Here is a 27,305-nt window from a genome sequence, read left to right as displayed (position 1 = left end):
CAAGAAGAGACTTGATACCCTATGAGAATATATAGGGGGACGTAATCCCCCTCAGGAACAGTCATAGGGGAGGGGAATAATGGGAAAATGGGGGGGATACAAGGGATGGGATAAACATTGAGATGTAACAAGAATAAATTAATAATAAAAAAAAAAAAAAAGAATGCCAGTCAATACAAGGCAGCTACAGAACCAGATGTAACCTCATGTGTTCATTGCATGACTCTCAGAGGTACAAACTAAACAGAACACTAAAGCCACAAGGCTGCTTTTCAATTGTGCTAGGAGATATTGCAATTTACCATTTTTAAAATATTAATCTAATATCCAAAACTATCCATTTTACAGGTCTCACTAGGAACAACATTCAGTCTTTAGAGTACTTTCTAGCAATGTGTTGCCAACCACATCTGGCTTGGATGACCAACCATGCTACTGGAACTTATACTCAAATACTATTTTGTTGAACGTTTATGTGTATGTATGTGTGTGCATATGGGTTTACACACATGAGTGCAGTCCCCATAGAGGCCAGAAGAGGTCCTATGATTCCATGGAACTGGAATTACAGGTGTTCCTAAGCTGATTGGCCTAGGTACTAGAAGTTGAGCTTTGGCCTTCTGTAATACCAATATGTACCCTTAACTACTTAGCCATCTTTACTGACTTTCATATATTATCTACAAAGAACTTTCATTCAACTATGTCCAGTCAATCCATGGGGCAAAACCAACAGACTATGTTAAAAACATAGAAAAGATGACTCTTAACAACAACAACACACACTTAGTGTGTAATTTTAAACACCCTCCCACTGGCACTACTGTTTTCTATTGTTATGTTATTCTTTAAACAGTTCATTTTAATGTCTGAAACACAAAAGTGTCTATATTCAGGTCTATATTCACTCAGAGGTGAATATAGACAGTCTGCACTCTCCACAGCACTTGCACTGTGCTCTGCATCCATAGGCCCTGTCAGTCTGCAGGAAGCGAGACATTTCAAGGCCTTCTAATTCTTTCTCATCAGCAGATCTGACTCCACATCCTCACTACACCCTTCATACACGTAATGAGTCTTGCTTACATTTTCATCTCCTGATAAGAAGATGAGTAATGTTGAAAATGCTTCAAAAAAAAATCACACAGGAGGGCTGGAGAGATGGCTCAGTGGTTAAGAGCACAAACTGTTCTTCCAGAGGCCCTGAGTTCAATTCCTGGCAACCACATGGTGGCTCACAACCATCTGTTATGGGATCTGATACCTCTTCTGGTGTTCATGAAGACAGACCACTCATGTACATAAAACACATGAATAAATAAATCTTTTTAGAAATCACTCAGGAATGATTAAACTCAGTGATTTCATCAGTAGCAAATCAAGATTTGCATGTGACTAAGACCACAAATAAAGACAATCAATCTCCCTGTTATTCGTAGTCTTACATATCAACTTAGGCCACAATATCCACATTATTTATTCAGACATCAGTCTGCATGTTGCTGCGAAGGTACTCTGCAGATGCAATTAGTTGCTAAATCTACAGGAAGTTATTCTCCATAACATGAATGTGGCTCATTCATTGGGTTGAAGAAAAACAAGAAAAAAGATTGAGGTTCTCCCAGAAACCTCAGCTCAGAAAGTTTCCCCAAAAGTCTCAACTGTGTGCATCCTCACTCAATGGCATCCCTTCTCTTCAACCCAAGCTCATCAGGAAATTTTAGACTTGCAAGGCTTGCAAGTCAGAAGAAAATCCTTAAATCAGCACCTTTTCTCTTCTCTCTCTCTCTCTCTCTCTCTCTCTCTCTCTCTCTCTCTCTCTCTCTCTCTCTCTCTCTCTGTGATACTGGCTGTGATTACCAATAAAGGGGAAGTCCTCACATAGATGCCGTCATCGGTTCATACATATCAAAATCAATAGCACTGGCATCAGTCGCTACAGAGAAAAACACAAACCAATACAGAGCAAGAGCACCACAGAAGTTCTCCAGACATTAAGCCAATTACTCCCTTTCCCCAAGCCTGCCTCTTTTCCTTCCTTCCATCCACCCTTCTTTCTCTTTCTTGTAGGAGACAGACTCACTATGTAGCCCCCAGGCTGTTCTCATACTGGCAATACTCCTGCCTCGGCCTCCCAAATTCTGGGGGTTCTCTCTGTAGGCCATCACACTTGGGCTGCACCATCAATTCCTCACATTCAAGCTATACAACAAGAGGGCTGAGTCACAAAAAGATAGAGTCAAAAGAATCTATCCTCCACTTAAGACATTTCAGGAATGTCTTAGCAGTTTTGTTTTACTTATATTTTCCTTTTTTTTTTTTAATTCACGAAAGTGATGCAAAATAAGAGCTGTCCTTAAAGTCACTTCCAATGCGTATAAATAGGGATAAGATTGTAAAAATAGCACTTTTGCATTGCTCAAATTGCACAAGTTTTGTTTTCTCAAGCAAACGAGATCACGGTGTGACTTGCAATGAAATTGATCTTGGCTGGGAAACAGCAGCTTACTGGCTATCACTATTTCTAGTGTGAAAAATTAATGGTGCCAACACCTCCTTTGAGCCCCTAGGTTCTCACACTGCATCAGGCATCAAAATCTCCTAGAGAGTAACATTACTGGGTGGAGTGCTCCGGGATAAAGCAGTGTGACTCGTGTTACACCTCACCATAGGCCTAGGCCGAGGTGATCGTGCATGCTGACCTAGCAAAGATCTGTAGCTGTGGAGGAAACACATCAGAACTGCAGTAGCTCAGGGCAGAAGTCTGACACAGTAATTTACTCCCACAGCCAGTCTAACGTCGACAGTCTGTACACAGGCCCTCAAGTCAGAAAGATGAAGTGCAACCCAGAGTCCCTTCAAGCTTTTGAACTCCAAAGAATGTTTACTCTGGAGGGAAATTAAAAAAAAAGATGGATCAAGATAGAGCTTCTAACTCAGGTCTCCCTCAAAACATAGCTTTAAAATTCTGTTTAAAAATGGACCCAAATGAAATCAGTTAGCAATTCTTGATTAAAAAAAAAAAAAGTAGATAAAGTTGCATAAAACCATCTAAAACAACTGCCTCAGGATTCTGAAAAACATCCTGCAGTATATAAGGGAAGAAGCTTTTAGGGGCAATTGCTAAGCTTGGGGTTAGAGTGGAATTGTAGCCTAAAGGCAGTCCCTGTAGCACCATTCCCCAGTGGCATCAGCTAAATTGATGCAGCAGGCCCGGGGAGGGAGTCATGACAACCAGCACCCCTAGCACTGGAAGAGACAGGCAGGGATGCAGCAACGTATGAAGCAGCACCAAGCCCTGGGTTCATCAGCAACAATAACTGGATACAAAATTAACTCAAAAAAAGTCAGTAGCTTTCCTATATACAAATGACAAACAAGCAGAGGAAGAAATTAGGAAAACTACACCCTTCATGATAGCCATAAGCAGTATAAAATATCTAGGAGTAACTCTAACCAAGCAAATGAAGGACTTGTTTGAAAAAAAAAAAACTTTAAATCTCTGAAGAAAGAGATTGAAGATGACATCAGAAGATGGAGGGATCTCCCTTGTTCATGGATCGGAATTAACAGAGTAAAAATAGCCATCTTACCAAAAGCAATTTACAGATTCAATGCAATCCCTATCAAAATACCTACAAAATATTTTGAATACATTGAAAGATCAATTCTCAACTTCATACTGAGAAACAAAAAGCCCAGAATAGCAAAAACAATTATATACAATAAAAGATTTTCCGGACGAATCTCCATACCTGGTCTCTAGCTGTACTATAGAGCAACAGTAATTAAAACAACATGGTACTGGCACAGCAATAGGCTGGTGGATCAATGGAATCGAATCCAAGACCCAGAGATGAATCCACACACATTTGGTCACTTGATTTTTGACAAAGAAGCCAAGCAACCCAATGCACAGCTGCCTTTAGCTGAAATCCCAGGTCACAATGGTATTGGCCAGATAAACACCAGAGTGACCAATAGCGGCTCTCATCTCTCCTCATCCCAAAATGAGCTGCCCTGACATTTTTCCTCCCCTCCAATGCTCACACAACCTCTGCCCCTCACTCACTCCCCCAAGAAGACAAGCACTTTAAGCTTGGCGAGACCAGTGCCAATAGCCTATACTTAAATTCATGTGCTGAGGAGGAAAGTTATCCTGGCTAAGCAGAGGCCTATTTTATTTACTTCTTGGTACTTAGTAGACAATATTATAAAACAGGTAAATTCCAGGCAAAACATTTTACTTCAAATATTAGCACAGAGGTATATGCCATATATGTATTTGTACTGAGTTCAATATATAGTGGAGGACTCAGAAACAGCTTACTAGTTATGTGTCCCACTGCTGTGACAAAACAGCAGACCAAAAGCAACTTAAGAAAGAAAGAAAACTGATTTTGGTTTGAGGGCTCCATGTATGACGATGAGGCTGGTGCGGAGATACGAGATGGCTCTCATTTTATTTGGTCTAGGCCCCCAGCCCGTGGAGCGGTGCTGCCCACAGCTGGAGGGAGCCTTTGCAACTCCATCTAATCTAGATGACCCTTCACAGCAAGCCTGGAGGACTGTCTCTTAGGTGACTGCCAGGTCCTGTCAAGATGACAATCAGCATGAACCATCACAGACAGCTAGAATCCTGGCCTGGAGTGCATCACTTCTTGACTCTTATAACGCTGGGGCCAGGGAGCTGACTCATCTTTCCTACTCACAATCCCATTGTTATCTCACCAGAAGGGCCTCACCTTGGGTTGCCAAGGGAAAACAGGACCACTGACCTCATAAACCTAGTGCACACAGTTGTCAAATGGAATTCTCCTATGCCAAACAAAATGTTAAATTGTACAAAGGATGTTGGTAATGAGCATTAAGGTCATTTAAAGGAAATCCTCACCTTATTCTTTGTTGATGCTGCTCGTGTTTTGTTCCTTGAAACAAGAGTTTTGCTCTGTAGCCCAGGCTGCCCCCAAACTTGGCAACAATCTTCACTCCTCAGCTTCCTGGGTCCTGCATTATAGGCATAAGCGACCATACACAGCTCCTTTCCATATATATATATTATTGAGCCAGGGTTTCTCTGTGTAGCCCTTGCTGTACTGGACTCTCTTGGTAGACCAAGCTGACTTTGAACTCACCTGCCTCTGCCTTCTCAAGTGCTAGGATTACAGGCATGTGTCACCAAACCTGGCCTGATTTTTTTTTGTCTAGCTCTTTCTTATTATCTTATATTATATTTTACTTAAAATCCACACAACTTATTCTTCTTAAAGATTATAACAAGGACTGAGCACACTTATTTCAGAACCAACCCTTTATTCTCAGAAGAAGGCCACTCATACTTACGATATAAAAAAGAAAAACAATTATGAAAGAGGAATTTTCCTTGACTATACGAACATCTGCACAATGTAGCACGCTATAAATATGTCTTTGTTCATTTTACAGATGGATGTTTGGCTTGCATGTATATCTGTGTACCACATGCATGCTTGGTGCCCATGGAGGCCAGAAAAGGGCATTGTAAAAAAAACTAAACTAAAACTGTAGTTATATAGGGTTGTGAGCTGCCATGTGTTTGCTGTAAATCAAACCTGAGTCCTCCAGAAGACCAAGTGCTCTTAACTGATGAGATATCTTTACACACACACAAACGCACACACACACACACACACACACACACACACACACACACACTTGTTTCTTTTAAATTAATCATTTTAAATAACAGCTGCAAAATGCTTCTATTTAGGGCTAGAGAGATGGCTCAGCAAGTAAGAGCTCTAACTGTTCTTCTCAAGGATGCAGCTTCAATACCCAGCATCCACATGGCCACTTACAACTGTCTGTAACCCCAAGACCTGATTCCCTCACACAGACATACAAGCAGGCAAAGAACCAATGCACATAAATAGCAACATTCTTCTATTCTTGTTTGTTTGTTTGTTTTTCAAGACAGGGTTTCTCAGTGTAGCCTTGGCTGTCCTAGACTCACATTGTAGACCAGGTTGGCCTCAAACTCACAGAGATCCACCTGTCTCTGCCTCCCAAGTGCTGAGATTAAAGGCGTGTGCCACCACCGCCTGGCTACTATTTTCTCAAATTAAAAACAGTCTTAAATGAGACAGAAACACCACTTGACAATAGCCAATGTAAGCAGCAGTTCTTTGGTTATATTGCTTTGGTAAAGAATGCATGAAGGTAATAGAGTTACCTAGTAAATGAAATGTTTACACTCCCAGAAAGGAAGGAAGTACACTCAAACAAACTAGGCATGGTAGGCAGTGGCAAGCTCTCTTAATTTACTTTCTAAAATTTACTGACTCAGTGTGATGATGCTAAACTTGGAATGCTATTTGCAAATAGCATACGTCATAGCACAACAAGAAACACTGTCTCTATATGTTTAAATCACCACCTTATGAATAACTTGCTTTATCGCTATTAAGTTAGAAATAAATGAGCATAGAAAATTGCTGCAATAAAATCAAATCAATTTACGTTGTTACTTTACCTGAAGGTAGTCTGTGGTCTCTAGACAATCAGTAACAAATGCTCTGGAAATAAATCACAAAGTATTGGAAATGCCTCAAATATGTAAGATGTGTATGCCTTAGGTTTCAGGATTCCACTTTCAAAACCACTCCTTAGGGAAAATTACATACAGTGTTGGAGCACGCCAAGCCACTCCTTAAAATACCTAACTGGAGGCTGGAGAGTTGGCTCAGTTGTTAAGAGCACTGGTGGCTCTTGCAGAGGACCCAAATTCTGTTCCCAGCACCCACATGGCAGCTCACTGGCACCTGTAACTCCAGGAATTTGAGGCCCTCCTCCGGCCTATATCGGCACTGCATACATGTGCCGTATACACACAGATTCAAGCTAACCATTCATACACATAAAATAAAGCAAACGAACTTATTAAAATTATAAAGTAAAAAAGCAACCTGAAAACAATATAAATGTATTCAAACAATTAATATAACCAAAATGGATTACAACATTGTTATTAAAATGAGCTGTGGAAAGCTTTTACTAGTTTGAGAAGATACAATTATTTAAGCAAGGCTATGAATGATTCATATGAAATGAAATAATATTTATCTTTCCATGAATGGATGAATGAACTGTAAAGCTTACTATTTGCTTTGACTTACTAATTCTGAGTAAATATGCCATTTCTCTCCACCTGTGTTACAACAATACAAAAATAACCATGAATCATATGCCAGGATGAATTTTAATCAACTGTGTCCATAAAGACCTACTACAATAATGAATAAACACAGCTTCCTCCAGAAGACTGATGCCTAAGTAGCTCGCAAGGATTCTGATCACGAGGCACAGAATTCTGTGTTTATTTTAGTCCTTGACATATTTGCTAAACCATCTCTGAAGTTGACACTTCCAGAGTAAATCAAAATGTAAACTATCTGATCCCAGATTCCAGGTATTCAAGCCAAGACTGAGGTCATCATGTAAAAATACCTAGCTCTGTGGTTACAATGCAAGTTGTATCTGCAGTGTGCTATCCTCACCATAGTTGGAGCAAAGGAGGAACAAGCATACATACCGAGTTAACTTAAAGGATTCCCCGCCTGCGCCCCCAAATCAGAGATGAAGAGAAGGAAAGCACACAGCTGAAATCCCAGAACCCAAACCTTCCTAATCAATGTGGAAGTGGTTTGTTTTTTCTGCCCTGATTTTGAGTTTTCTTTACCATGCCATGTTTGAGAAACCACCAGGAGGGAGGTGAAAATTAAGACATTTATAAAGTTTAAAAGCTAAGGTGTGACGGGAGTAGAGCTCAGCAGTAGAGTTCTTGCCTAATGTGTACCAGGCCCTGGATTAGATACTTAGTACTGGGAGATAGAGAAAGGGAGAGAATTGAAGAATAAGAGCAGAAGAGGAGGAAGAGGTATAGGAGAAGGAAGAAGAGGAGGAGGAGGGAGGAGGAAGAGGAAAAGGAGAAGAGGAGAACAAAGAGAAGGAAAGAAACTTGGAAGAAACAAAATGACTCTTGCTTTGTTAGTCTTCGCTCATGCTCCTCAGAAGCTCCAAATGCCAGCAGCACCAGGAAGCTGCAGGAAATAGAGCTCAGCGGAGCAGAGACGCCACCCACCGAGGGCATGGAACTACCAAGGGTGTGTCGGGAAGCAGCTAGAGCTTAGTCCCCTGGGAAACTGACAGTCAGCATAAAGCACGCCGTTTCAGAGTGCACCCAACATCAGTCATTAGTTGAAAGTTATTGTGGTAGTTATGCAGGAATGAACTCATCCACCTCCTGCTCTTAGATACTAGAGAAAAGGGGAAACATAAAGAAGGGCAGGGACAGCAAAGGACCCCCCAGTCGCAAGGCTTTCCGGAGTGCCCTAAACGCCCTCAGGTACAGAACAGCACAAGAGCAATGCCCTGGGCAGGGAAGAGCAGATTGAAGTGCTCAGGCGATAAGGACAGTAAGTAGAGCACGGAGGGCATCCCTCAGCGCTGGCCCTAAACACAGCCTGCATTATGACATACTAGAAAGGAGATCTTCAAAAAAAAAAAAAAAAAAGATTAGACCTCTGCTTTCATAAATGGATGAATAATCCATGTAAGGAGTAGATTAACAAGTTAATGGTTTGTTTCAAGAGAGGGACAAGTGTAAAACACACACTTTGCCTACTTCAAAGAAACTGACTCCTACATGAAGGCTTTTCCAATATGTTCTTATCAATTTTTTTTTCATTCCTTGATGTCAACAATCACTTAGCATTCCCACTGCTCTCTCTACATATCAACATTCTATGCTGTCGGTGTCTTTGATTCTGGCCATGGGAGAATTGTGTGGTCTTATCTTGTCCATGCTATGATGAGTGCGTCCTTAATAACATAGCTAAAGAATTTCCTTTCACATGCTAGATCATCCTTGGTAGAGAGTCTGTTAAAGCTTTTGGCCCGTTTTTAACTGAAAGTTTGTTTTATTGAGTCTCATGAATCTTTTGTATATTCTGAATGTCTTTACCTGATGTGACAGGCAGTCATCAGAGCTGGGAGAAGACTGTGGAGACTCCACAGTCATAGATGTCAAGGAAATGACCAGAACACACTATACTCACTCAGTTGCTGAGGCTCTACACTAGGAGCTTGCTGCTTACCACTCCAAGAGCAATGAACATAGACACTTGAGATCTTTAAAAAATATTTCTTTAAGAATGGATAAAGAAACTGTGGTACATTTATACTATGGAATACTACTCAGCTATTACAAACAAAGAATTCCCGAAATTTGTGGACAAATGGATTGAACTAGAAATGATCATAATGAGTGAGCTAACCCAGAAGCAGAGAGACTCAAATGGTATATACTCACTTATAACTGGACACTAGCCCAAGGGGCAGGTCCAATGAAAATCTGCACCTACCAGGAAAGTGGGATAGAGGTGAGAACATCCTATTGGGACTCTAGCCGGCTGATCCCTGAAACTGGGATGCTGGGGGCCATCAGGACCTGACAGAGGCAGAAGGAGGGCATGCATGTGAATATGCCAAGATCTAAAGCATGGAGCAGGGGTGTGAACAGACAGTTCGCTTCTGTGCTGGGGAAGCAGCAGAGTATCTGGTACCCATGAGTGAAGCAGAAGTGGGCCTCAGGCCCTGGAAAGTAAGCCAATGATGACCAGGTAGATAATTAATGTTTCTCTCCTAATGATGGTTCTGCTCCTATAGCAACGACTAAAGCATTTCCACCTGAGTATCCTCAATGCCACTGCAAACCCAGTGTTTAGATCCAGTCCATGACCTTGACACTTCCTCTGCCCCAGCACTTAAGACTTCCACCATTGAACTCTGAGTCCTTTATGCTCAGGGCCTCTCAGAACTCATCCTTACGTGTTTCCACTTCTAGTCCTAGCGGTCATCATCCTTTCTCACTTGGATCATTTACCAAGTTCCTAAAAGAAGCAGTTCTATCCACTCAATTGTTTGCTATCAATTGTTTTCTTCGACGGGACACAGGACTCTGGGATGCAAACTTACTATGACTCTTCCATCCTTCCCCTACCTTAAATAACCACCAGCCAGCCACCCTGCAGAACTCTGATGGCTCTCCAGTGTGCACATGAAAACACTCAAATTCTTAACTAAAAATGATCTTTCATGGAATGGTGATATTAAAGTAATATTTCCTAGAAGCCCCATCCTGCCTGGATTCAGTTTAGTGACAGTAGCCACAGAATGAGCCAGCATTCATTTCTTTAATTTTAATTTATTCAGATTACAATTCAATGGTTATCCCATCACTTGTATCCTCCCCCTGTCCTCCCTCCCTCCCACTTTCACTCTATTCCCCTCCCCTAGGTCTAAGACTGAGGGGGACCTCCTCCCTGACTACATGGTCATAGGCTATCGAGTCTCATCTTGGTAGCCTGCTTATTCTTTCTCTGAGTGCCATCAGGCCTCCCCACCAAGGGGAGGTGATCAAATATGGAGCACCAGAGTGCATTCATTTTTAAGGCTGTCATTGCTCTCTGAGGGTAACAAATAGTGCACCATGCACTGTTCCTCTATGCTGGCACTGCTCTGCTTCTGTCCTGATGACACAAGACAGCAATGAGCATGAAATTTCTCTAGCTTCTGAAGTCTTCTCTTTCAGCCTCGCCAACTGGAACACATCCAGACACATTTGTGGTTCTGTGGCACAGAGCATCAGGTCTTCAGGGAGGCCAACCACTCTGTCAGCATTACATGGACTAAGAGTCTGACAAAGACTAGCTTAGACCTGTGCTTCCCATGTCTGATTGACAGCACCATTGATTCACCACAAGTTGGTTGGGAGATGTTACAGCTCAAAAACAACAGCAGCACACAGTTGTGTTCTCATGACCAAGATCGCTTTCTTTTTCTTTCTTTCTTTCTTTCTTTCCTTACCATCAATCTAAAAATGTTCAAACTCTTCAATAAAAATAACACATAGTAAAAGATTTATATCATATACTATTTACATGTGAAAGTTCTTCAAAGGAATGTAGTTAGCTTTTCACAGAAAAATGGGAATACTGTTATGGAGAAAGGTAATGACTGCTGATGGAAGGGACTGTGGGCAAATTCAAGGCTATTCAATCAGTCACACAAGAATGTACGGTTTTGTAAGTGTTTGCTTGATGTTTTATTATTAATCTTGATTTAAATCCCTCAGCCTTTGATATTGTTGCTCAAAAACCTACCTGTAATAGGTCCTAGATTTCAACTTTCAGACACAAGAGACACATTTGGCTCCACAGTGGGGGGTAATTTGAGAGTAAGAGAGGGTACATGAGATTGAAGATAATTACTCTGACAATACAAGTGAGTCTCTTCAACATGCAACTCTGATTTGAATACTTTTCTCCAAATTCTAGAATTCAATTTGCATGGATTATTTCCATCTTGGACTTATTGCCTTGGGGAGCATCGTTGAAAGATTAGATTCAGCAAATGGACTCTATTCTCTATGGAGAGAATGTACTTCTACTACTGTGGAGTGAACTTTACTTCATCCTAACAAAAGACAAAAACGCAAAGGGCCAGGCATTTCTCTAGACTCACAGCTCCCCAGTCATGGTCCCACAGTGGCTGGGGAGACAATCTAATAATGATAACAGCAATGTGAGATCATAGAGCAGATGCTCGCTCATACTGATAATACAATAATCCCCATCATATTCAGCTACAGCTTCAGTGCTTCTCACAAATTCTACAAGTCAACCCAACTATTACATACAATATCACACATGCTCCACTATGTACTGTCAATATATTCTTGCTAATATCAGGATCATTGTATATTTGAAGAATTTACCTATTTCAAACTGAGGCCGTGCCTACTCTCTAAGACAGCATTTAAGGTTCAAATTCCAACCTAAAATAGTTAAGTCTCAAGTATATTCTATAAACATTAACACAAGCCAATTCCACCATTTAAGAAATGTCATTGACACCTTAGCTCCTAATTGCTCAAGCCAGCACTTTCCACACCACTAGACACTTTTTATGGCAGCCATATAACAATCTGTTATTTGATAGAATGGCAAACACAAAGCAAACGTGTCTTCTTCACATAGTAAGCAGGCTAACAAAAGTGAACCACGCACGCTGCTGGTATTTATCCAAGATAACTAGGCACGTGCCAAATGCCTACCACACAATATGCATTGCACCCTACGCATTACAGTCAAGCTTTGTGAACTACATGAATGGAGCTTTGAAAAACCTGAAGCCTTAGTCCAAGACTCAAATGTGCTAATACATCAGGTCTAGAATTCAGCCTGGGTCAAGGTTCCTTCAAGCTGCTTTTTTGGTTCAAATGCACAGTGAAGACTGAGAACCAGCACAGTTTAAAGAGACGCACTCTGCCAATTCGTCCTCATGAGTTGCTTTACTGATTTAATTTTAAATGGGAAAAATCGAAACTCATAGACATTCATTACTTGTCGAAGTGTTGGACAGCTCCACCAGCAGCTCAAAAGCTTTGCACTGTGGCGAGTTGCTTCTCAGTGGCAAAGCTGTTCTCACTGTTGAATTGTTTCTACCATCCCGTGGTCTCCTTGAGAAATGGTCCCTTTGCACGTCTGCATTTAGATATGATGGAGCCTTTTTATATATGGTGAACTTTAGCAAATGTTTTGTTCATTTTTCTTTTATTATTAAATGTAGACCATGATCCTTACAAGAGCTTGAAATCAACTAGAATGGGTGGTCAGGCTCACAACCACCTATTATGTGATCTGATGCAGATATACATGCAGATAGAGCACTCATACTCATGAATATGTCTTTTTAAAAAATTACCATTAGTGTAAAAGAGGAACTGAAACTTGTAAGAGGATGGAGTGGTTCCAGTAACAACTTCACCACACAGTCTTCAAATGTGGGGTAAAATTAATACCACTATTCTGATTCAACTTTTGGCCTAAATCAAAAAGACTTTATGTCCTTCTCTGTAGAGCATCCTTTATAACACTGGCTTGGCAGTTAACGTCAGACACCAGCCATGGCTGGATGATGGCAGACAGCACCAATGACTCACCTCAGGAACAACAGCCTTCAGCGTCCTCTGCTCTGACAATGTCCAAAGAATGTAAAGACCCGGTCACAAGCCAACCACTTCCTCTCGGCTCACAGACAGCAGTGCTGGGGAGGGCGAAATGTGCAGCTCCCTCCTACTTAAATGTCAGCTCAAATTTGGCTCTTAGGGCCAGCAAAGGGAGGGTGAAAGTGACAGAGTGTAGCTGAAACACACACACACACACACACACACACACACACACACACACACACACACACACACACACGTAGACTGCGATTCCAGGAGAGATTATCACATTTTGTTTATCTTTTTTATCCTTTTTTTTTTTTTTTCAAGACAGGGTTTCTCTATGTAGCCCTGGCTGTCCTAGACTCCCTTTGTAGACCAGGCTGGCCTCAAACTCACAAAGATTTGCCTACATCTGCCTCCCTCCCGAGTACAGGGATTAAAGGAGTGTGCCAGCACACGCGGCTCTTGTTTGGGTTTTTGAGCAAGCAATGTTCTCCGTTTGCATTCATGGGAGTTGTGTGACAATGCTAGCTGCATAGGTAGATAATACTGTAGGTTCCATGCCCTACAGCAGCCCCCAAACCCAGTGTTCTCTATTCCCCTCCTTTTAGCCCATAAGGTAGGCCTTCCATAAGCTCTACCTCACCTATCAACAATATGACCAATCACCACAGAGCCAGAATGTTTTTTCTGTATGGAATCTGTGTGGAAGCAGCTGCTGAACAGACCACCACATCAGAAAGGGAGATCCAGTTACTAAGAGGCCCAGGAGACTTTATCAGTCCAGGAAGCCCTTGCTTCTCATCTTCCCAGGACATCTGTCCGGCTCCTCACAAACAAACAAAGTCTCCTGAGAGGGCCCCTCCCTAACTCAATCCAAAATGCAAGTGAGATGGGTAGATTATAACCATTCCATTAAAAAGGAAGGAGTATCCTTTCCAACCACATGCATAGCATAGAGAAGAAATGCAGTTTCTCAAAAAGCAGCCATATCGCTGTAGCACACCTTCCCAGTAAGAATGGCTGGTAGAGAAGTAAGAATGGCAGGGGCTGGTAAGCTTGTGAAGAACACGGGGCGCTCTTACACTGCTGGTGGAAATGTGCATGAGTAGGGCTATTGTAGGAAACAGTATGGAAGCCTAACAAGAATTAACATAGATCTATCAGATGGCTCAAGTTATCCTTCTGCCAGGTTCATGGCAAAGGACACTAAATCCAAAGGACATCTCTGCTCCCACATCTACTGCAGCACTATTCACAATGATTACTCATGGAAGCAGTATCCACCAACAGATACACAAAGGCCATGTGGTACATGTATGCAGTGCACTATTATCTAACAATAAGACCCCAGTGAAAGTCTGGATGGGCCTCGATAGCACTGTGTCGAGTGAAAGAAGTCAGGAACAAAGGATGAGTAGTATATGAGAACCGTCATCCACATATGGAGCACAGCAAAGTTGGCCGCGTCCAAGCTGTGAGTAGAACAATTTAGCAAGCACTAGAATAGCACTTACTGCCTTTACTTAAAATTCAAAAGTTCTAAGATGGGCGTGGTGGAGCACACCTTTAATCCCAGCACTCGGGAGGCAGGGGCAGGAGGACTGCTGTGAGTTTGAGGCCAGCCTGGTCTACAAAGTAAGTCTAGGACAGCCAAGGCTACACAGAGAAACCTTGTCTCAGAAAAAAAAAAAAAAGAAAAGTAAAAACTTCTAATCGAGTGATGATCAAAATGAAGACTTCTTGTATGAAATACCTGTGGTTGTTTATCAGATGGGCTGTTTACAGTTTCAGAACATTTGTGGGAGGTAAGATATGACCTTGACTCTGAGTCATTCACAAGTTCAGCATATCAAAAGTCACCAGCGGACTCAGTTCTTATTTGGACAAGAAGGACCTAGTATATCCTTTGGGGGTCCTTACACGGAGCAGAAGGGTGACAGGACTACAGTCCCAGTGTTGGTCAACAGATAAACAGGTAAACACATGTTCTTTGTATAGCATGTAGTCAGTGTGGAATACTATTGATGCCTGTAGTCCTAGCTAACACTAAGCCAGGATGATAACCTGAGCCCATCACTTCAAAACCAACCTGGGCCAAATACTGAGACCAATAAAAATTAATTTAGGAAATGTAAAAAGGACCTACAAAGATGGATCAGAGGTTAAAAGCACTTTAAGGTTCTTCCAAATGATCGGAGTCCAGTCCCCAACACAGTATCTGGAGGCTAACAATTGCTGTAATTCCAGCTGGCCCCCATAGGTACGTGCACACACAACACACACAAACACACATCCACAATATATGTGGAAAAATGTTCCTTAGTGGCCCATGGGTCAAAACAGAAGTTCCAAAGCAAATGCTTTCTTAAACACTGAAGCAGAACAGATTGTAAATAAAAACATCACTTCATACTCTGTAAGATACAGGCAAAGCCAGGTCAGGAGGGACATAGATGCTGACATGAGATGGGAGAAATGATCATAAATCTATACCCTCAGTTTGTAGTTAAGAACTTAGAAAACTTAGAGAAAATAAAGCCAAGCAAGCAAGAGAAAACATCCAAGAAATAAAAAGTGGATGGTAATAGAAACCCAAGAACAAATGTATGCATAAATCTAATAACCTAGAGAATTTTGCTTAAAAACCACAAACTACAAATCCATTCCAAGAGAAAAGAGATGATCTGAATTATTAAAGATGTTTTAAATTCCTGAATAGAAAATTTCCAGTCCCAGATGGTTTCATCTGAATCTTGCCAAACACCCAAAAATGTAATGCCACTTTCATACAACCTTCTCCAGGATATAAAAGAGGAAATGGTTCCTAACTCATGTTCTAGTCCACAGAACCAAAACCAAAGAAAGCACGTGAATAAGGGAAGTCAGACTATTATCCTCAATAAACTTAGATGCAAATGAACAAATATGTGTATATACATATAGGTAAGTGCAAATAATGTATACACATACACTCGTGACTAATAAAATATATTCTGTGTCTATAAAGTTTATTTCACTATTTAAAAATCAATGTGATGGGCTGTAACAACAGCATCAGGAAGAAAAATTATACACTCACATCAACTAGTAATTATTTTACTTTTTGTATTTTTGAACCAGGATCCCATGTAGCCCAGACTAGCTTCGAAGCCACTATATATAGCGATGGATAACCTTGAACGCCCAAAGTTCCCGAGTACTGGAATCACAGACATGTGCTACCACTTATGACTGTAACCATCATTCATGATTTTTTTTAAAAAAAAGTTTCATTGTACCAGAAACAGAAAATAATATCCTAAACCTCTGTAAACAGCATTACAGAGGTCCCCAAATCCCCAGTAGATAACAAAATTTATCAGTGTTCAAATTCCTTACATAGGACAGCATAATATTCCCGTTTAATGGACACATTCTCCCCATATCCTTTAAGCTTTCTCTAAGCTATCAACAATACAACAGAAGTGGTGTACAAATAGTAATTCTGAATTTTTTCTGGGAATGGTGATGAAAAGTAAATATAATTTATATTCAGCCCAGAAGCAATTTTTAAACAGTTTCAGTTTATAGAAGGGTTGACAGATACAGGGGTGACAACAAAACACACGCACACAAATCACAGCTAGCATTGTACTTAATTGTCGCTGAGTTCTGTCTGCTGGGAAGAAGGCAAAGACATTGACTGATTGCTTTTATTTAACACAATACTATTAGTTCCAGACATTGTATTCCAGCCAAGGCAAGTAGCAAAGGTGTATGGGTGGAAAGATAAAAAACAAAAAAACAAAAAACAAAAAACTGTTTCTGGTTTGCAGATGATATAATCATGTTTAGCACTAAAAGTAAATATCAATGGATCTGTATATTCTATCACCAAGAAACCAATTCAGTAAGGCTACAGGCTGGTGAAATTGAGGCACAAAACCAATTGCATTTTTACTCACTGACAACAAAGAAATAGAAACAAAATTGAAATCGGATGTCATTTATATTGTTCTGGATAAAAATAAGTACTTAAAACGTGCAAATTCTGTAGCTCCAAACTTATAAATATCGGTGGAAGACATCAAGGAAGACCTACGAGCCTAAGGAAATGTGTCATGTTCCTGATCTGGAAGAACTGAAACAGTGAAGGTGGCAGCTCACCTTAAATTTATCCACAGACAAGACCCAGGGTTTAATTTATAAAATGCTGTAGCAGCAGATCATGAGTACAAATTTACAAAAAATAATCTGTATTTTTAGAAATAAGGAAAAAAATAATTAAAGATCATAAATTCAAAACAACCCAACAGCAAATTTTCAGACTGAGAAAATAAACAATGAGAGATGTAAGCATGAAAAGCAGAAATAAAAAAAACAGAATATGTAGAACAAGAAAGGCCACAACGGAGCAAAAACTGATCAGCCGAATGTGAGGCCATGTCTGCAAAGCATCCACCAGACACGTGATTAGCAGTTAGAATGTGTAAAAACTGCAACTAAACAACGAACAAATAATACTTTTTAAGCAATCAAATAACTAATCCTATTTTTAAATGGATGACCTTAAGATACATACCTCCAAATATGATGTACAATAAGCATATGAAAAGGTGGATGTTCAGCGTCTCTAACCAACTCAGCAACTCAACAAAAACCACAGTGAGACACCACTTCACAAGCCACCCCAGGGTAGGAGGTGACAGCAGGAGTGTAGTAACCAGAACATGTGTGCCCAGCTGGCGGTAAAACACTGAAACTGCTGTAGAAAACATCATAGGGGCATTCCTCAAAGTGTGCAAAATAAAACAACCACGTGATCCAGGCGTTCTGCTTGCAAATACAACTCAAGAACAGTGGGAACAGAGCCTTGAAATTCTATGTGATTCCTAAGTCCACAGAAGCATTATTCACTGTCGTTATCAAGTGGAAGCAGCACAAATGTCATGACTGAACCCATGGAGAAACAAAATATGACCCATCCATACAGTGCATTGTTAGCCTTCAAATGGAGGGAAATTTTGCCATGTACTACAAGGTGAACCATGTGGGCACTGCGTGAGATAAACAGTTACAAAAGACAAACACTATCTGACTCTGTTCGTATGACATCCGTATATCATTAGATTTGTATCTAACATATTTAAATTCATAGATACAGAAAGCAAAATGGTGTCTACCTGTGGCTAAGATCAAGGAGGAAGGAAGGTGACCTGCTGATTGTACGAAGTTTCAGACTTAAGGAGGGCAGTGTTCTGTAGGTCTGCCTCACAACAAAGCAAATAAATACAATGAGTGTCCTTGGGCATATAAAAGAAGTTAAGGTGGTAGATTTTTATGTTATATATTCTTATCACACTAAATAGCTTTATTTAAATAAAACAGTAACTGCCAGAAAAAGGTACGCTCCTGATATGCATACAAGATGTTTGAAATCACTGAAATAATTACATAAGTAACAGTTTTTTAATACAATTCTAAGAAAAATGGTTATTTTTCCAAGACACATATCAAAGGCCTGAAATTCTAGCTAGATCCAATGTTTTGCATGTGTGTGCCTTGTGTGTGATAGTTTTGTTTATAAACTAGGCACAAGAAGAAATCAGCAAAGACAAGTAATGGTAAAAGAGGACACCCCAACAGTTCAATCTGTAAATGGTACACAGATGTGCTTGTTCATGCCTCCTTGTACTATAGGCCACAGTAGCCTCTGCCTGGGATTTTTTTTTTTCCTTTCTTATTGAGAGTTTTCACCTTGTCACTTAGGAAAAGTATTTTGCTCCTTCTTTTTACCATATCTAAGTCACCAGCATCACTATCTGCACACTTTGGAGCCGCACTACTCAGATCTGTGCATTTTAAAACCTAATAACTATTATTTCAAGAACCTCCCATTTAATGTACAAATGGTTGGCCATTTGTACATGAAACCATGAAGGATGGCATCATAGAGAAGCAGTGGGTACTTGTGCTTGTGAGAACGGGTGCCCACAGAAGGCAGAAGAAGGCGTTAGATCCCCTGGAGCTAAAGGTACAGTCAGTTGTGAGCTGCCTTGTAAGGGACCTGGAAATCAAACTTGGTTTCTCTGGAAAAACAGCACAATGTCTGAACCACTGAGCCACTTCTCGACCCCCATGTGCATTTTCTTAATGTTACTTCCAGTAGAAACTGCTTTCGAAACTTCATGCATCCTTTTGTTTATATTGTTTTTATTACTTGCATGCTTTAGAAACAACATTCACAAATGTATTAAGCACAGTATGGAGACCAATATGCCATTAGCCAACATGTTATGCTTAATACCGAGTCAAGGATGAAAGTAGCTTTCAAGACATATACCCCCAAATAAACATTTTAAAAATAAAATGTCTCTTCTTACAAAATGACAACCCAAAATATATTTAGTAGTAGCTTTTTCATTAAACCAAATGTTTACTTGGCATCAGTTTTAGACAAGTGAAAAAGCTTTTGCACATATATAGAATCTGTTTTTTTTTTTTTAATTTTAGAGCAGTTTATATATTGTTTGTGTGTGAATGTGCACACTGCTGAAGGAAGGACATGCTTATGCATAGCATCAATGGGGAGATCAGATTAACTTTTATGAAGTAACTCCTCTTCTTTCACCTTTACATGTGTAGAGGAATTTTAATCCAGCAACATGGCTGCTCTGGCAAAGGGTCATATCCAAAGACCTTCTAGGTCTATGTGATCAGGCAAGAGTGCAGACACACTCTGGATTACAGTATGATCTGGCTGGAATATAAGCATGCCCTTAGTACACACCTTAAATCCCAAACACAGAATTCCTTTATAGAAGAAAGCAGCCATGTTTGAAAGTGATATCTAATTGAGTGGCAGACAAAGTGAGGAATCAGAGGAAGATCTGACAGAATGAGTCAGAAATAGGATATAACCAACTCTTATGAGACCAGGACAGGAAAGACAGGATCCTTAAGAGCAGTGCAGGGAGAGAGAAGAGAGTTTTTACCCAATGTTTTTGTTTTTGTTTTTACCAGGACAGGTTTACAGAGACAGGTTGCACAGAGAACAAGCTAGACACAGGTGAAACTAGAATGAGCTAGAGGAATGAGGAGGAGCCAGAAGATTAAAACAGATTGCCAGAATCAGTTTGAAACCAGGCAGAGCAATTCTGTTAGAAACCAAGAATAGCCAGTTTGAGTTAGTCAGCTTGGAGAGCAGTTTAGGCCACAACAGCTGAGCTGAATCAACCAGCAAGAGTTCAGCAAGAGCCAGAAAAGCCTGAGAATGTCTCTCATCTTCTCCCCTCATCCAAGGAAACAAAAACATTTACATCATGGGTTCCAGGCTCAGGACTCTAGGCTGTGTGGCAAACACTTTTCCTGCTGAGCCTTCTCTCTGGCTCAGTCTCATTGATTTTGAGAAGCACTGGTCCTTCCCTTAATACTTAAGACGTTTGCTTTCTTTTAGCTTTAACTGTGTTGAATTCTAGAAATGATAATTTTATACATTCCAAAACTAATGGGTTGAAATTTGTACATATCGGCCACAGGTATTTTATAACTTAACTTTTTTTTTTCAGTTGCTCTAAAAGATAATCAACGAACCAGCAAAGGTCATCCTCTTAATTTCACATAAAGTACTAGCAACGGGTGTCAATTGCTATCTAATAGGGATGGCTATTGGCTAATTCTCCATATGCCAATGCTTGTTTGGTTTCATGTCTCTTTAGTTCTACTTTTCAAATTGCTAAAATGGACAAAATGATACCTGCCAATCATAGGATTCTAGATATTATAAATGTTATGTCACTCAATTATTTTGGAGATGTGATAAAATCTAAAAATTAAATGAAAATGCTCACAGATGGCTTGTGACTATTAAGCCAACTGACTGAAAAAAAGGAGTTTGTTTCCATCTATCCCTTCCCAGGACTATCCCATAGCCATTAGCTAGGAGCAGACTGTGCCAGACACAGGCTAAGAATCAGGCTAACCACTTCGCTTCCTCGGGGATCACTCCAGATATTATGCATGGCCATATATTTTATCTTATGAGTCCTATGAAAAAAGTAGACTTTCAATTATGAAAAAATTACACATTCAGATGTTTCCAGGAAATGTAGTGACCCAAACCTGTAGTTGCTTTTCTTAACAACATGCCACATTTAAAATATAGTAGGGTTATGCCAATTAAAACAAATTCTGCATGCAATGTGGACCTAAGCACATCCACAAGACAGCCATGGACTGATCTACAGCCATGGAGTGACCTACATCCATGGAGTAACCTACAGCCATGGAGTGACCTACAGCCGTGGACTGACCTACAGCCATGGACTGACCTACAGCCGTGGACTGACCTACAGCCGTGGACTGACCTACAGCCATGGACTGACCTACAGCTGTGGACTGACCTACAGCCGTGGAGTGACCTACAGCCATGGAGTGATCTTGAAGATACTGCCTAGATTATTGTTCCTTTGCCGCCTAAATCTGCAAGTGAGCAACTTACTTTAAAAGACAGCTTCATGATGGGCACAGTGGCATCTACCTGTAATGCCAGCACTCCAGGAAGAGGCCAGCCTGGTCTACAAAACAAGTCCAGGACAGCTAAGGCTACTGTCTTGTGAGGGTAGGGTTGGGCAGGGTAGACAGCTTCACTGACCAAACATTAATGGAGAAGGGAGAAAACTTTTAACATAAAAGTAAATTTTAAATAGAAACCAGGCTATTTTCATCTTGTCACATTAGCTGTGGGACTTGTTCACACTTCACAAAGCAGTGGGTGGGAGAGCTAGAAATGTTCAAAAATAGTCCTTTGTCAAATATAATGTTCCATTTCACATGGCTAAGCAGAGGGACAAAAATAACACAGATTTGGGAGTTCAGGTGTCCCAACAACTTAGAAGCAGCAGCCAACATGGGCAGTTTTGCATATCAAAAATATTAATTTCAGTGGAGGGCAAGAAAGCAAAGTAATTTCAGAGAACTTTGGATCACCCACTGAGCTCTTGACCATTGAATTCTATTTTTTTAAAAAATCATCCAGGTGTTTTCAAGGAAAAGATTTGGGGAAGAAAGGGGGAAGTTAATGTATGGTTGCCTTAGCTTTGTCACTATGGGATACACTGAGGGCAGTCATGTAGTCAGAGCTAAATGTCAAATGGGAAATAAAGGCAAAGAGGGAAGGAGTAGTTACAAACCTATTTAAACTTTCCACTTTTAGCTCCAGGGAGACTGCTAAGCCCACTCTACTTTTGACAAATGGGAGTGGACTTGCAAGCTCCTAAGAACTTAAGCAAACCTTTCGATAATAGGCTCCAAGTAAGCATAAAGCAAATTCAGCTTAACATACTCAGGGCCTTGAAAGCCCAGCTTCCATCAGGAGTCATCTCTTGGGACCTAAAAGGACAGTCAGTTTTCTTTGTGGTTTGCAATGCAATGCTTTAGTTTTCATTGCTTCAAGGCCGGCGTGCATTAGAAGGAGCTTCAGCCCCTAATTGTGTTCTCCAGTACAGTCACATCACCTACTTCCCTGCCACTAGCACCCAGAGACACTTCACAGCAAGCCACCTCAGTGGAGCCCAGTCTCACGACCCAAGCAAGAAGGATGGAGGTAGATCCCAAGGGAGGCCCAATGGAGAACTCTGGGGAATAAGTCCAGAGCCCAGGTCAAGTACCTTTTCAACACTGGACTCCTGTCTTACTCCTAATAGGGAGGGAATGTTATGCAGCTTAGCAACACATAAAGGAAACTGAGGCAAGGGATTTTTCTTTCCTCTGGTGAGAAGATGAGGCAAGAACCTAAGAGCTGGGAGGTGACACTAAGAGTGCTATACATCTCCTGGCTGCCATTCCTGCTCAAAGACCATCTCTGACAAATGTACACGAGGGAGTAAACAGGAGTCTTCAAAGCCCATCAAATGTGCTGCCTATGTACCCTGGTACTTTGAACTAGAGGCTTCTACTAAGAACTGAGGTGTGGGAGGAGTCCCGCACAGAGAGCTCCAGTCTGTGTCCAGTATTGCTAGGTGCCAAAGCTGAGGACCTGGGAACCTGACACAGGAGAACAGAAGATAAAGTTTGATGGAATCTAATTTGGGACATGGTTTCTGCCAGGGGCAAGGTTGTAAGGCTGTCCACAAAGACAACCCTGGGAGCGGAAGATCCTCCATCACACGTGCCTCTTCTCAGGCCAGACACTCCCACTTACTCTCACCAAACCTGTTCTCTGACTTTAGTTATGTTTTCTTTCTTCTCTAGTCCTAAATGCCCACCTTTCTCTCAGTTCCTTGGAGCTAGTAAATTGTCCTGATGGAAAGCGGAGCTGCCTGAAACAGTGCGATCTGAGAAACCACAGAGGTGGCCTTGCGTGGTTAATACACAGCTATTGTACACCCAGTATGTAACGACCTAAATTGAACACGTAAACGTTAGCAGAAATTCAAAACTTGTTGAAATAGTCTGATTCAACGGGCTCATAGCCTTTCCCCACAGATGTTAGCCTACGGAATTAATCTTCAAAATAAAAAAAAGTTTACGCACTAAAATGTCCATCCCAGTATCATGAGTATCAATAATATACTGGCGATGAGGCATGGTTTGGAAATTTAAAGTGTGTCTACCTAATGGAAAGTTATGCAAGCATTTAAAATATTTAGTTCTCACTTATAATTTGGTGAAAACTAGTGTCAGAGAATTAAGGGTATAAAAATATAGTCATAATTAACACATCTTGATGAAAAACAAACATGAATAATACTATCAACGGTTGTCTTGGTAAGAGTACTCTATTTATATTTTTATACTTTTCAATTTGTTCACAATTGTACAGTGCATAAAATTTTAGAGAGTTAATCTCTTTAGAAGGGAAAATTTTTTTATTTTCACAGAATGTTTTTTTTTTCTGCATTTAACTGATAATTCTTTCAGTGTCGAAAAAAAAATCCATTTTTCTGCAAGAGTATGGAGGCAAAGGAAATGATAAGCACGAGAGATAAAAACTCATCTGATTAAGAATATCTCTCGTAGGAATCTGTGGCTACCACCTCAGAAACAGATCTCACGCTTGATGTTCAAAGTTCTTCATAGACCAGAGCCCCGCCCTACTTAGCTGATCCTGTTTCTCTACCTACGGATATCAGCCCAAGCTTCAGATAGTCACCTTATTCACTTCTGTGCTTGAAGACATCCCTGACCCTCTGGCCAACCGCCCAGCTTCCGATGGTCCACATTTCAGGTTTTGCTTTGGTACCTACAGTTGCATCACTTGCTGGTATTGAGCCCACTTATGTCATTCTGTTCGTTATTTCTGAGTAAGTAAACACCTCTCAGCTAGACTTGGAGTGCCCTGAAATTGGAAATTTGGACACTGTTCAGCAGTTACTGGTCAGACACATACAGAGGCAGACAGGAAGTAGAGTTCTGTCTTTAGCCAGGCTGGTGGGATATCCGTGCCTTCGGCGATGCTATCTAAATGTGAACCATGCTGATTTAAACTGCTGCCTGTGACATCGAGGCTAAGACACACGCTTTCCATTTTTTTGCTTTTAGAGCAGTAATAGTCTATTTCTGCTTATTCATTCATATCAATTCTCAGGTTCCTCTTGGGATGTAACAGATGGAGTTGCAATATGCCTCACCAGGGTTTAGAATATAAATAACAAATGAAATTACCTTATAATAATCAACTTAAGGCCATACATAGGACCCTGCTTCTCCTGCAGTTTTTTTTTCTGAACAACAAATATAAATTTTTTTTTTCTTTGTGCCGTGTCCTTACTCAGGCAGTCATCTTTGGTCTACCAATATCTCCCTTGACCACCACCATCGACAAAAACAACAACAAGAACTATGCAAATCAAAAGGTCAGGTGCTTTAGCAGTGATAGACCTAATGGCTATGCTCCTGTATGCCATCAAATACTCTGCCAGGACTTAGAAATAAACACCATCTGTACATTAGCAACCTGACACCCAAGACCCAAGACATCAAGAGGAGTTGCATATCTTAAGGGAAAATCCATAAATCATAAATGAAAGCAATCCAGGGACCCGCCAGAGGAGACAAAGTGCCCATTATTTTTGCAAAAGGAGCAGACAAGGTCAATGTGACTGTTGACTCTGAAGGGCAGGGCATCAGTTATGAAACCAATGCCCACTGCTCACACCTCCATCTTACTACGGCACGTACATATATCCTTAATAAGCGAAGCAGCACTCAGGACTAAGTGCTTGCTCGTATTCTACCACTAACTGGATGGTCTTGGACCTTCTCTCTGTTTTAGCTCCTTAGCCTATAAAATATCACTTGCCCTGCCGAGTCAGAAAGCTGTGACAGCTCAAACAGCATTACATGAGCCTGGGTTTATCTAACCCTCTACTGTGCATGCTTCCATCTCACATCCTACAAACTAGAAAACTGTTCTTCCTCCTAATGTTACCCAAAGATTAAATAGCAATCCCCAGATTTCTTACTGTGATGCTAATTGATTCTCCCAAGACTTGAGCATCAGGCATATATTACCACTCAAAACCTGGTTGGGCATCTCTGGTTAGACCCAGCTCTCTCATAAACTGTTGTCCAAATCTACCTTCTGCCAGATACTAAGGAAATGGATGTTTTCACACATGACCACTCTGATGTGTGTGGGGCAATGTACAGAAAGTTTACAGGTCACTGTTGCTAGTGGTTGAGATTACTCCTGTGAAAATTAATGTTATATTTAACATCTGATAACACATGCGTTGACCCAATACTGCCTGATACAATAGATGACCCGTGGATTTTGGAGTGAGAGACCGGGATTCAAATTCTTGTTATGTGATTTGAGATTGTAATTTAAGACCCCTGTCCCTCCCACAACTGGCTCTGAGTTGATGTGATAACTGCACACACACACACACACACACACACACACACACAGTGCCTAAATATGATGGTATTATTCATAATTCCTTTACATCTTTTCTTTTAATATGAATCTTTCAAACCCATGCTGAATATAAGACAGTTTCTACAAAAATGTTTCACAGTTTGGGGGATATTTTGATATAATAAGGTGGATGTATACTGAAATGAGAGGCAGAGGAAAGAAATATGTAGGGGGGAAAAGACATCTCACTGACACACTTTCAAGAATGCATAGCATGCTCTGTTCAAGGAGACTGACACCAGGGTTGCGGACAGAATACTGTGATAGAACAACACAGCGGGGGACTCAGAGTGCTGCCCTCTTCACTCTGCCAGTGCGGGTCTAGAAACTGAGGTGTGACCCCACAAATAACCCGGTCCAGTCCCCTCCCCCTTCTGCCCAAACCTCTGGAAGCCAACGATGCTGAATCACGAGGCTGGCATCAGCCGCCAGCCTCCCAGCTTTCACCGGGGCATGTGTCCAGGACAGGGGTTGGAGGCAATGGTTGCCCGCGACCCGGGGTATGGAGGGGAGGTGCGTGCGGGGGCAAGGGCAGGTACTCACAGCTGCGACACCTCTCTGGGTGGCTCCAGTAGCTGGTCCCTCGGTGACCCACACTTCCTGCCAGCGGCTGGCGGCTGCCCAGTCGGCCCCGCGCGGGTGGCCGTGGGATCCCCTCAGCTCGCCCACCGACTGGGGCAGCGAAGGCTCAGAGGTCCGAAGCTCGCCCAGACTAGGAGCAGCTGGAGCAGCTGTCGTGCCCAAGAGGTGGCGGCTACCAACGGGCCAGACCATTTGCGTGCTGCGCCCAGGGGTGCGCGTCCTGCAGGGAGGCTGGAGTGCCAGAGTCCCGGGAGGGGTGGCGAGGGGCAGGAGGGACCAAGGAGTAGGAAGGACCTCTGGCCGCTGCATGTCCGGAGAACTAGGGACGTCCTGGACCCGTGACTTCTCCTTCAAGTGTACAGAAGAATGAGCTGAGCTTTCTGGGGCACCCCTCACCCCGCCTTAACGTTGGTCCAGCTCAGGGAGCGTTCAGAACGCCTCTAACAGAGGACCTAGCAACGCTGAGCGCTGAGTGAGCGAGCTCCTGGGTGGTGTCCCCTCCCAAGAGGATGCTAGGGAAGCTGGCTTGACACCTATCTGGGCCACCTCCTTCTTCACCTTGTGACCTAGACCACCAGGACCCAAATCTACATGTCAGCTTGTCACAGACAGAGGGGTACCTCAAATCTCAGAAAAGGGCTCTTCTGGTCTCTTATCTAAGCATCCTTTTTTAGCTAAGTTACCAAAAGCCAGCTTGAAAGTTGGACTATAAGATCAAGTGAGCGCCCTCTAAAGTGGTTTCTAAGACTGAGGTGGTTAAAGTCTGTT

At 41.5% G+C, this 27,305-nt stretch overlaps 2 protein-coding genes across 2 annotated transcripts in view; both read right to left on the bottom strand.

Annotated features, from left to right (window-relative positions):
• LOC127206590 (tubulin polyglutamylase TTLL7-like) overlaps positions 1–26,647 on the bottom strand; it is a 150,869-nt gene extending 124,222 nt beyond the window's left edge. Inside the window, 1 exon segment of the mRNA XM_051165908.1 lies at positions 26,499–26,647. The gene's annotated coding sequence lies outside the window, so the exon portion shown is untranslated.
• LOC127206589 (tubulin polyglutamylase TTLL7-like) overlaps positions 1–26,647 on the bottom strand; it is a 103,675-nt gene extending 77,028 nt beyond the window's left edge. The window contains exon 1 of the mRNA XM_051165907.1: positions 26,499–26,647. The gene's annotated coding sequence lies outside the window, so the exon portion shown is untranslated. The remainder of the gene's footprint in view (positions 1–26,498) is intronic.
• Positions 26,648–27,305: the final 658 nt, after the last annotated feature.

Source organism: Acomys russatus, chromosome 23 (assembly GCF_903995435.1).
Source record: "Acomys russatus chromosome 23, mAcoRus1.1, whole genome shotgun sequence".
Classification (NCBI taxonomy): Eukaryota; Metazoa; Chordata; class Mammalia; order Rodentia; family Muridae; genus Acomys; species Acomys russatus.
This window is presented reverse-complemented; position numbering and strand designations above follow the sequence as displayed.